This window comes from Dipodomys merriami, unplaced genomic scaffold, assembly GCF_024711535.1.
Source record: "Dipodomys merriami isolate MVZ:Mamm:240054 unplaced genomic scaffold, mDipMer1.0.p SCAF_3, whole genome shotgun sequence".
In the NCBI taxonomy this organism is placed as follows: Eukaryota; Metazoa; Chordata; class Mammalia; order Rodentia; family Heteromyidae; genus Dipodomys; species Dipodomys merriami.
In genome coordinates, this window is record NW_027204492.1 from 65,734,597 (window position 1) to 65,745,656 (window position 11,060).

Below are 11,060 nucleotides of genomic sequence, written 5' to 3' on the forward strand. Positions count from 1 at the left end.
TTGGTATACTTTGTGGAAGGGAAGGGAAAAAACAAATTTTTTTAAATAGGGATACAGATTGACCCATTGCAACAATGAGATGTACAAGACTCTATGTCGAAAAACAAACTTTACAATTTAGGTGGGAGGGTGGGGGGACGGGGGGGGGGGCGCAGAGTGTACCTGAGGTGGTGGGAGAGAAGAGATGGTAGGGAAAAAACAAAGGAAGAGGCAACAATGCTGGATAAGAAATGTACTCATTACCTTGCTCATGTAACTGTACCCTTCTGTACAGTATTTTCACAATAGAAAACATTTTTTTTAAAAAAGAAAGTTTCCATTAAAGAAGTAAATAGATTAAGATCTATTTCCTAACATGAAAATGTTTTATGACTTCAACTTAAGTATATACCTGACAAGCTTAAAGGTTTTCTTATTTTTCAAAAGTGTTAATATAAATCTCAACACATTATGTCCACATTTTTTGTGCCAGTACTAGAGCTTTAACTCAGAGCTTGGGCACTATACTTTAGCCTTTTCACTCAAGGCTGGCACTATACCACTTGAACCACAGTTCCATTTCTGGCTTTTTGCTGGTTATTTGGAGATAAGAGTCTCAGGGGGACTTTTCTGCCTGGGCTGGCTTCAAACATCAATCCTCAGATTTCAGTCTCCTGAGTGGCTAGAATTACAAGCATGAGCCACTAGTACCAAGCTCAGAGCCTCAGAGCCTCATTTTTAAAAAAAGATTGTCCTTTTCTTCATTGTATCAAGTTCCAAATTCCATTGGAATATCCTTATTATTCAGTATCTTTTTGCTCTCCTCCACAATGCGAGAGTCATTCATTTTCCTCTTCTTTCCTGGGTTTACTTCAAGCCCAGAAGAGGCTACGTAGACAGGACCAGTGAGTGCTCCCTCCATTCAGTCTCAGGAGATGGAAATAAGTGTTTGAATTACTAACTTGCTGTTTCTGGAAGAAGCTGAGTTAGAAAATCCTGCTCTTAGATAGGAGAGTTTTGACTAAAAGTCAACATGGACAGAAATGTTGAGAAATATGTGAGGAAAGCAGAGAGAAGCAATCTTCCCCCAAAGACTTTGATAGTTTCATACCAGGTAGACTGCCTCAGAACTGTAGCACATTACAATAACACAGTCACCTTCTGTAGCCCTGTGGGTGTGTGTGTGCACACATGTGCGTGTACGTGTGTGTGCACCTGCGAGCCACTAATGGGCCTCAGCATCCAGCCTTCACTCTGCTGTATCACTTGAGCCTTGCCTCCAGTTCTGGCATTTTGCTGGTTAATTGGAGATAAGATTCTCACAAACTTACATGCCTGGCTGGCTTCAAACTACAATCCTCATATTTCAGCCTCCTGATTAGCTAGGATTACAGGTGTGAGCTATCATTGCCTGATTTGTGTAGTTGTCTTTGTATCTAAAAATATCATGGGGAGATCCAAGTTTACATTCAGACAGTGTCAGCAATAGTTAATGTCAATAGTTAATGTGGTTTAAGAACAACATTTTTGCACTGAACTATTATTTGAATTCTAATGGCGGGTGACTAAATTTGTATTGTACAAATTTATACTGTTCTCACCTTGTTTAATACTGGACTTTTCATATGGGGACTTCTGCAAGGAGCTTGCGACCACATATTTTACACTGTTTGAATCAGACTTTTGCAAGAGCTTGAATAGATAGAAATAAACTTGTTTGCTATCTGCATCTTCTTTGTGAGTGTAGTTAAAGAAATATTCTACATTTAAGGCTGTTCCCGTAAGTCTGCTCATTTTTTTCTTTCTGATACATTCTCCAGGTGGGAAACATGAGCAGCTAGGGCATGACTACAACGCAGACAAGATTCCATTAGACTGACGCTTATTTGCTGGGGGAGTGAGAAAAGGATTGGGCTTTTTTCAGCCATTACATTTTCAGGACTCATCCACAAGGTGGAGTACACTCCAAGTTTCTCCAAGTTGTTGGCCCTTGGCACCAAGCACAGTTGAGAACAAGCAGCCTCAACCACCAGGATGGCTTGACCACAGACACTTGATTCCCCAGCCTGAGCCCTGTGAAGGTGGGGGACCAGGCGGAAATGTGCACCTTGGAACAGTGCTGTGTCCTAGGCCATTGCCCCACTGCAGCCCAGCAGGGCCCATTAAGCCTAAGACACTCTCCACTGCTGCTCCTGGGTCCCTGCCTTCCCTTGCACCCTGCTTGCTCCACCCTCCTGTCTCTTGCCAGTTCCAAGCCAGCGCCTACTAATGCCATGACCCCGGATGCAGATAGACTAGTTTTTTTTTTTTTTTTTTTTGTTTGTTTTTTTGTTTTTGCTGCCTCTTCTTCCCAGGGCTCAGATTCAAGCTTTGGCCTTTAAAATGGCCCTTGGGGCAACAGATTTGGGCTATGGACAGCCAGACCGATCTCTGAGCGTGGGTGAGAGTAGAGAGGAGGGAGGGGTCGAAGGATTGCGTCCAGACCCTGCTGGCTGCTTCCCTTCTGTCCCAGCCCCATAGCTGACATAATTTTTAATCTTCAAGTTTTGTGGGAGTCAAACGAAATAATGCAGCTGAATGACCTGTATAAGTAAGTTCTTAAGGAAATATTAGACTGGGCCTGTGCTATTCTACATCTGGTGATACGGGTTATTTCTCTCAGAGTCACAAATTTGGTGTATTGCCTCTGTATGTGGTAGTGTAGATGATCCAACTTTTTTGTGCTATATGAGGGCTTGAACTCAGGGCCTGATACACTTGCTTGGCTTTTTCTTCTCAAGGTTGCTTCTCTACCACTTGAGCCTTACCTGCACTTCTGGCCTTTTGGTAGTTAGAGATAAAAGTCTAAAGCACTTTCCCACCCCTCTACCCCCCACTCTCTGGTTTTGAACTGCCATCCTCAGAGCTCAGCGTGCTGAGTAGCCATTGCCCAGCAGGTTCACTATTTGAGGAGCTTCTCAGTTTATAAATAATGCCTCTCTTTAAAATCAATGCTCCCACAAGCCCCATGTGGATTTCCCTATTCTTGCTAACAAAAGAAGGAAGCTCAGACTGAGGAAGTGACTTGCCTGCTGATTTAAATACAGTGGTCATGGCCAATCTTGAATTCAGTTCTTCTGACATAAGCTTCTGATAGTTACAATGTGAGTCCTATTCAGAGGCAAGAATGAGGATCTAGTAAATGTGTGGGTCAGTGGTGGTATGAAGAGGCAGAAATACTGAATTCCTAACTGTGCTTGCTTTCTCACAGCCAGGCTCTTAAGGAGTGAGGGGAAGTGGCCTATTTGGGACAGCGGAATGAGACTAATGGAAGATAGGAGGAGAGAACACCAGGAAAAGCAGCAAACTGAATCCTCTATGTAGAAATCCTGGTAGAGTGGGACCAGCCATGATGTTTTACTTTCGGGTGGTATGCAAGCCCTCTACAAAGTCATCTTGCTCTACAGCCCCTCCTGTGGGCCACCTCACAGGCAAAGTTTGAAAGTACTTCATTCAGGCTAAAGATTCAGTGGAACTATGAGACATGATGCGAGTATACTAGGAAGAGTTTGAGAGAGCCAGAAAGTTAGAGGCAGAATGTCCCCTCCCCTTACTCCTGCCTAAACACCAATTCATAACTTTCCTCAAAATCTCTTATTTCACTTGAGAATCACAATTATCGGCTAGTTGGGGTTGTTATCCATATTCCTATGGTCTTCTGAGAAAACTTGCTCTTCTGGCATTAGTAGATAGCAAAATTGGGTTTTTTTTGTAAAGTTATGTCATATCTCCAGGAAGAGGTCCACGCACTGGTTGAGGGTGGTCTTGTTGCAATCCATTACTGTGTTCAGAAAGAAAAGCCGTTAAAGTAGCTGTTCTCCATCCGTTCTTTAGCTATCATTTACCTCCTTGTTTTCTTTTCCACAATCTGAAGCAGGCATTACTACGAGTGAACCATGCCTTTAGCCCAGTTTTGCACTGGTTATTTTTGAGATAGGATCTTGCTTCTATGCCTGGGCATGTGCCAAGACTGCAGTCTGCATATCTTGAGCTTTCCATTGTAGCTAGGATGACAGGTGCTTGACACTATGTTCAGTTTCACGCCGTTAAGAAGGAGTCTCATGGACTCATCTGCCAAGATTAGTTTAGAACTGTGATCCTGTCAATCTCAGCCTCAATTATAGATTAGAATGACAGGCATATGCCACTGAACCCAGCTATGTGATGAAAAGGGTTCTTGTGAACTTTTCTGGCTTGGCTGGTCTTGAGCCATTATCTTCCCACTTAGTCTCCCAGGTAACTAGGATTACAGGTTTGAGCCATTGTTGGCTGACCCTTCCCTTCCTTTTTAATGATTTTTAGTGTACAGTAGCTGTGCAAGGAAAGTTTTATTGTGACATGCATCCAATGTATCCTGATCAAACTCCCCTCGTCATCATGCTCCCTTATATATCTCTCTTAAAACAATTTCAGTAAGTTTTCTTGATAAAATAGATAAACTATTTTGAGCATATTTATCTTCGTTCACCCTGTTAGTGGGGAGGCCACGACTCCCACTGTTGCCCACACCAATATAGCCTATTTTACTTTTTTATGTGCACTAATTATACTAAAGAATTTCACCATGATATTTCAGACGTACATATATTACATTTAATCAGAATAGACTCTATTGTTTTCTCTTTCCCTGCCCACTTTGACTACCTAATTGTCAACACCTATCATTGAGATTCCGTATTCTATATGCATACATATTTACAATCTATTTCAAAATTATCCTCCCTCTCCTTCCCTTCATTCTTTTACATTGTCTCATAGTTAAAATCTTATGTTTATTTTTTTCTTATATATATTTAATATATGCCAATTATATATTACATATTTATGTATACATTATATTATGTAATGTTTATTTATTATACTCATATATGAATATATACATGCACATGAATCTGTTAAGTCTAGCTTATATATATGAGTGAAAACATGGTACTTGGCTTTTAGAACTTGGCATATTGTACTCAATATTCTCCAATATTGTACTCAAATTCTCCAATTTCATCCCTTTTCCTGAAAATAATGTGTTTTTTTTCTTCATGGCTGTGTAGCATATGTATTCTTTTTTTTTTTTTTTTTTGGTCAGTCGTGGGGCTTGAACTCTGGGCCTGGGCGCTGTCCCTTCAGCTCTTCAGCTCAAGGCGAGCACTCTACCACTTGAGCTACAGCGCCACTTTCGGTTTTCTGGTGGTTTATTGGAGATAGGTGTCTCACAGTCTCTCCTGCCCGGGCTGGCTCTGAACCACGATCCTCAGATCTCAGCCTCCTGAGTAGCTAGGATTACAGGCGTGAGCCACCAGCGCCCGGCTAGCAAATGTATTCTTATCTTACTTGTCCATTCATCTGTTGATGCAGCACTCTCCTCCTTTTAAGAACATTTAGATGGATGCCAGTGGCTCACATCTATTTTCCTAGCTACTCAGGAGTCTGAGATCTAAGGATTGTGGTTGGAAGCCAGCACAGGTAGAAAAGTCCATATGACTCATCTGGAAGTGCCATCCTTGAGCAAAACAGCTACGGAACCATGCTGACTCCATGAGTTTGTGCCTCAATACATACACACACACATACACACACACACACACACACACACACACACACACACACACACACACACAGTGTATTTTAATCATGTCCATCCCTAAGCACTTTTCAATTTTCCCCTTCCCACTCCCATTAGTCTGCCTGTCAGAAATCTCTTTTTGTACAAAAAGTTGGTGATTCCCTCCCCCAAATAGTAATGAAATTACGTCTGTTGAGTAAACTTTTTATGTCATCTTATAATAAAAGCTGAAAAAACTTTTGTTTCTATTTATTAAAAATGCTTTTCTATATGTACCCTTGATAACAGATTTTGAAGAAATCATGTAACATGATAAAGCATTTGAATGGTAGAGTAGATGTAAAAGAAATTCAGTTTAAAGAACATTTGTTTTTACATTAAATATTTATTTGAAATCAAATGATTTTGTACATAAAGCTCAATAATATAAAACAAAGAAATCTCTTTTTGTATAGTTTTTCATTTAATTGTTCTCACAATTACATTGTGTCTGTTTTCTTATACCATTATGGTGTTATAAACATTTTGGTGAGTGTATAGTGCTCTATCAATATAAATTCCAATTATTGACTCACCTTATATTCCATTGTTTAGACACAGAAGCTTTTCATTATTTTTTATGCTGGTCCTGGGGCTTGAGCTCAGGGCCTGGGTGCTGTCCTTGAGCTTGTTCACTCAAGGCTAACACCCTACCACTTGAGTACCAACTTTACTTCTGGCTTTTTGGTAATTAGGTATAACAGTATCACAGACTTTTCTGTCTGGTCTGGCTTTGAACAATCCAAAGTTCTCAGTCTTCTGAGTAGCTATGCCTGCCTGCCTTATTTTCACATATTGCAAATTGGTTCCAATCATGAATACTTATATCTTCTTTTATTTTAAATTATTACCTCAGGAAAGTACCTAGAAGTGGGATCATTGAGTGATTATTTTCTTGTTTTCTTTGAGATTATTAAAATATCTTAATTCTATGTGAAAAGTGTAAAAACACTGAAAATATAAAGGACAAATCTCTAAAATAGAGCTTCTGCAAGGCTTCTGGACTACTCGTTTTATTAAGTTAGTACACGTAACTGAGGAGAGAAGAATGAGAGTTTGGGGCCAGCTTAGGCTACATAATGAGACTGTCTCAAAAAAAAAGAGATATCTTGGAGTTCACTGAAAACTTCCAATATGGGCCAGACAATAGATGATTTTAGGGAAATTTTTAGGTATAATAATGGTATTGTGGTTACATGGGAGATACTTGGTGATTTATTTGGGAGTAAACTATTACGATGTTTGTGTTTTACTTCTAAACAATCCAAACAAAAATTCTGTGTGTGTGTGTGTATACATAGATGCAGTTATTTTTTCCTTGTGCTTGAGAATGAACCCAGAGTTTCACATATGTGAATGCTTTACAACTGCACTACACCCCCTAGATACAGTAAAGATGGTGAATGTTAACAATAGATTCTAGGTAGTATGATCATTGAACCATTTCAAATTTATTTTTTATTACACAAATGATAGGTTTCACTATAACATTTTTTATGTTTAAGATGGATTTTAATCATATTAACACACACCCTGATTACTGTCCCCTCTCCCCTTTCCACTCATATGAAATGTTCAGCTTTTGCACATGGTGGGCAGAATCCACACAGTATTGTATGTCAGTGTAAGTCATGTCTGCCAGTGTTGCAGCTTTTTTAGCCTTCTCTGTTTTTGTCTCTGGAATTCAGGGAATGAAGTCCAGAACAATGGTGAGTGTGAAAAACTTTTTTCAGAAGGGAAGTCATCTTGCTCAAAGGCCATTGATATTCCATCTGCCTGTCTTGTATTCCCTGTGAGTCTGTTTTTGTACCTCTGTCTTTGTCTAGGTAACTCTGAGTCTAGGAATGCTTATATGGTGTTCTCACTAGTTTGTCCCTACTACAATTAGATGTTTTAGAAGGTGACATTTTATTGACCACAACATTCTGACTGGTTGTTAATTGCTGATCAGGTCTCTTTCAAAAATCCTCTCCCTAAGGTCATGGGAAGGTTATAAAAACTAGAAAGAATTAGAGAGAGGCAGAGTTAAGGTGTTTTAAAACAATGTCGCTTGTATTTGCTTTGGGCTTTGCTAGTGTAAAAGGGCTGTCCAAGGCACCTAGGTCCTAATTTACTCCTTTTTCTGAAATTGTCCACCTTCTACTTTCATGTCCATTTAAATGTTTAAAGTTTTCTTTGTGTTTGGAAATTTAAACAATTAGGAACCACAAATGAGTAAGACAAGGTAAATTAAAAACATGCACATACCCCTTTGTTATTAGCCCTACCTCAGAAGCATCTGTGTGTATGTCTGTGTGTGTTTGTGTTTTTTGTGGGTTTTTTTTAACAGGGAAAGGAGTTTATTTGCCAGCTGAGGCTGACAAGGTCACCTCCCCCAAGGGAGCAGGAAAAATGGCCTTGTATTTGTTTTTCTGCTGACTTCTATGACTGTTTCTCCAGGATATATTTTAAGGTGTGGAATTGGTATGTCAGAGATAAACACATTGAAATTTCTGTCACATCCAAATTGCTCTCTACAGAGATTGGCAGCTCTATCAGTTTGGAGTTCTCTTGACAGGACCTGAGAAAAGGGCCTCTTTCCCCATACATTCACTAGCACTGGTTCAGTCTTTTCAGTGTGTGTGTGTGTGTGTGTGTGTGTGTGTGTGTGTGTGTGCGTGCATGCGCATGGGTACTGGGGCTTCTTTCTCTTGCTTGGCTTATTTTGATTAAGGTTGGCATTCTACCATTTGAGCCACACTTCTGCTTCTGACTTTTTGTTGGTTAATGGGGGATAAGAGTATCAGGGATTTTTCTGCTTGGAATGATGTCCAATCATGTTCCTTAGACTGCTTATCTTTGGGAAGTCTTTCAATGTCTGTCAAAATGACAGTGTTTTTAAATTTATTTACTTTTTTGATGTTATTATAAAGGTGATATACAGAAGGATTACTGTTTCATAAATCAGGTTAATGGTTAATGTCACCCAACCCTTCCTTCACTCTCAATTTTTCCTTCCTACCCTATCACAAGTTATATAGTTCATTTGCAACATTGTGTTCACTGCTGCATTTGTTCACCCTTTGTCCTTCTATTTCTGTGCTCCCCATACCCCCCCCAAAAAAGTCAGAAAAATGAACAAACAAGACAAAAGGAAAAAAGAAAACCAACTTTGTTTCCATTTCCTGTAATTCATTTTGATAAATATTATTTTATATGATCAGAGGCACAGAAATGAAGGGTTCCTCAGCTACAAGTATCTTCCTTTGGTCTCACTGGGTGTGAACGCCTAGAGTCCTGTATAAGTTATCATGTCCTGGTGTATATTACATCTAGGTTCTTTATATGAGAAAAAAACACACACAAAAAAACATGTGCTGTTTGTCTTTCGGAGCTCGGCTTACCTCACTTAATAAGATTTGTTCTAGGTCCATCTGTTTCTCTGCAAATGACATATGTTATTCTTTATAATGGCTGTTTAAGTACCTCTTTTTTATCTACTCATCTATTGTAGGGCATCTGGGCTGTTTCCATAACCTGGCTATTGTGAATAGTGCAGCAGTGAACATGGATGTGCAAGTGTCTTTACAGTATCCTAGCTTGTGATGTTCTAGGTAGATAAGAGTACTATATCTGGATTGTAGGGAAGATGTATGGGTTTTTTAAATTTCTGTCCAGAGTGGTTGTAGTAGTTTACATTCTCACCAACAGTGCAGTAGGGTTACCTTTTCCCCACATCCCTGTCAGCACAAAATGACACTATTGTAGGCAGCAACACCTATAAAACCTACTGTTTTCATGTAAATTTATTTAATTAGTTTATGTTAATGTTCCTCTTACTATATATTGTTGCATATCTTTTGTTTTTATTTTTGACATGAATCTTTTCAGAACTTATGATACATTTTGCCAACATTATTTTTGGGAATATTTTTGTCATATATACTTAACTTTGTCATAGGTGAGTGAGTAGGGTAGGTGCTAGGTGAACCATGTCTCAACAATAGTGATAGCACTGATTGCAATTTAAATACTACTTGTGTACTTTAATATGTACTTTGATTACTAATGGGTTGAAAATATTTTTAAAATCTGGGTATTGATTGACCGTATAATGCTTCCATTTAAGCAATTATAGTTGTAATGCTTTCCATATATGCACATATATGTATCCATAACATGTACACACCTACTTCTTATATACATATTGAGAAGGAAAGTATTTAATAATCACAGTTGTTCTCAAAGTGAAATGGGCCAGGAGAGTTAGTAAGTTCTTCCATCATTGGAAAGTTTTAAGTAGAGGTAGGGACATAGGAACAGATGAATGTATGTTTTCAAGTGAGTGGTTTTCCAAAGAGTCTGTCTTTAAGTCCCTTTTAATCCTAAGGACTGATGGTATAAGCAAACTGAACCCTAAGCAATTTTAAACTCTTCAATGTCAAATAGTAAGTAATGGTACAAGTAAGAACCAAACTCTAGTCTCTTAATTCCTAGACCAGGGTGGTTTTCAATATGCAATATCCCATGTTGATGCTACTGCTTCTACTCCAAAAGTTCATGATCCTTATCCTCTCTTTGGCTCTGATGATCCTCACTCTAGCCAGTGTGAGTAATGAGTCTCATGCTTTTCCTTGCAGGCTTATCTTGCGTGGTGGCCAAGCTTTTGACAGAGTAACAAACAGAGAGTTCCCCCTCATGCTGGTCCCATGGCTCAGGATCCTGTCTCAGTTGTGTAACCCATAAGAGATACAAATTCTGGCCTGGTGGGCCCCCTGCAGATGTGTATGGAGTGCCTTGGGTGCAGATAGCAAGCAGGTGTTGTAGAGGTGTCTAGCTGGGGAGGGGATGCAGCTCAGTTGCTAAAGTTAACATGAATCTAGATTCTAGAGGCAAGGGAATAGAAATAAAAACCAAGCAAGACATTTTGTCAGAAATTACTAGTTGGAGACTTCTTACTCTCTTTCATGTCATTTTCAAATTCAGAAACATCTTCCTTAGCCCAAGATCCTTCCTATTGCCCCTAATCCCTAAATCTACTTTACTATTTGTTTCTTTCTTTACAAATGTAAACAGAGTAGGTTTATTTAGAAGCCTAAGGAAAGAAAGATGAGTTATAAGTGCAGACTCTCTGGAGAGTTGTTTCTCTTCATTTCTAACTGTAACCATGATACAGTTGCTAAAATTTGCCTTACTTTCTCATGTGTAAAAATAAAGGGTTAATAAAGGAAGAAGGTACCTTGGGTTTCTGTGAGATTAATGAGAATAATCTGTATAAAATGCTTAGCACCACATCTGGCAAATAGTAAGCACTAGGTAACTGCTAGTTGTGATAACAGTAGCTATTATTATTTTTTCTAATTATATTTGAATTTCTCCCCTGAGCCATCCGTGGATTTCCCAGTCATCTTTTCCTAGTCCTCTCCCAGTGCCTGCAGGTTTTTCTCTTGCCACATTCTGTTCA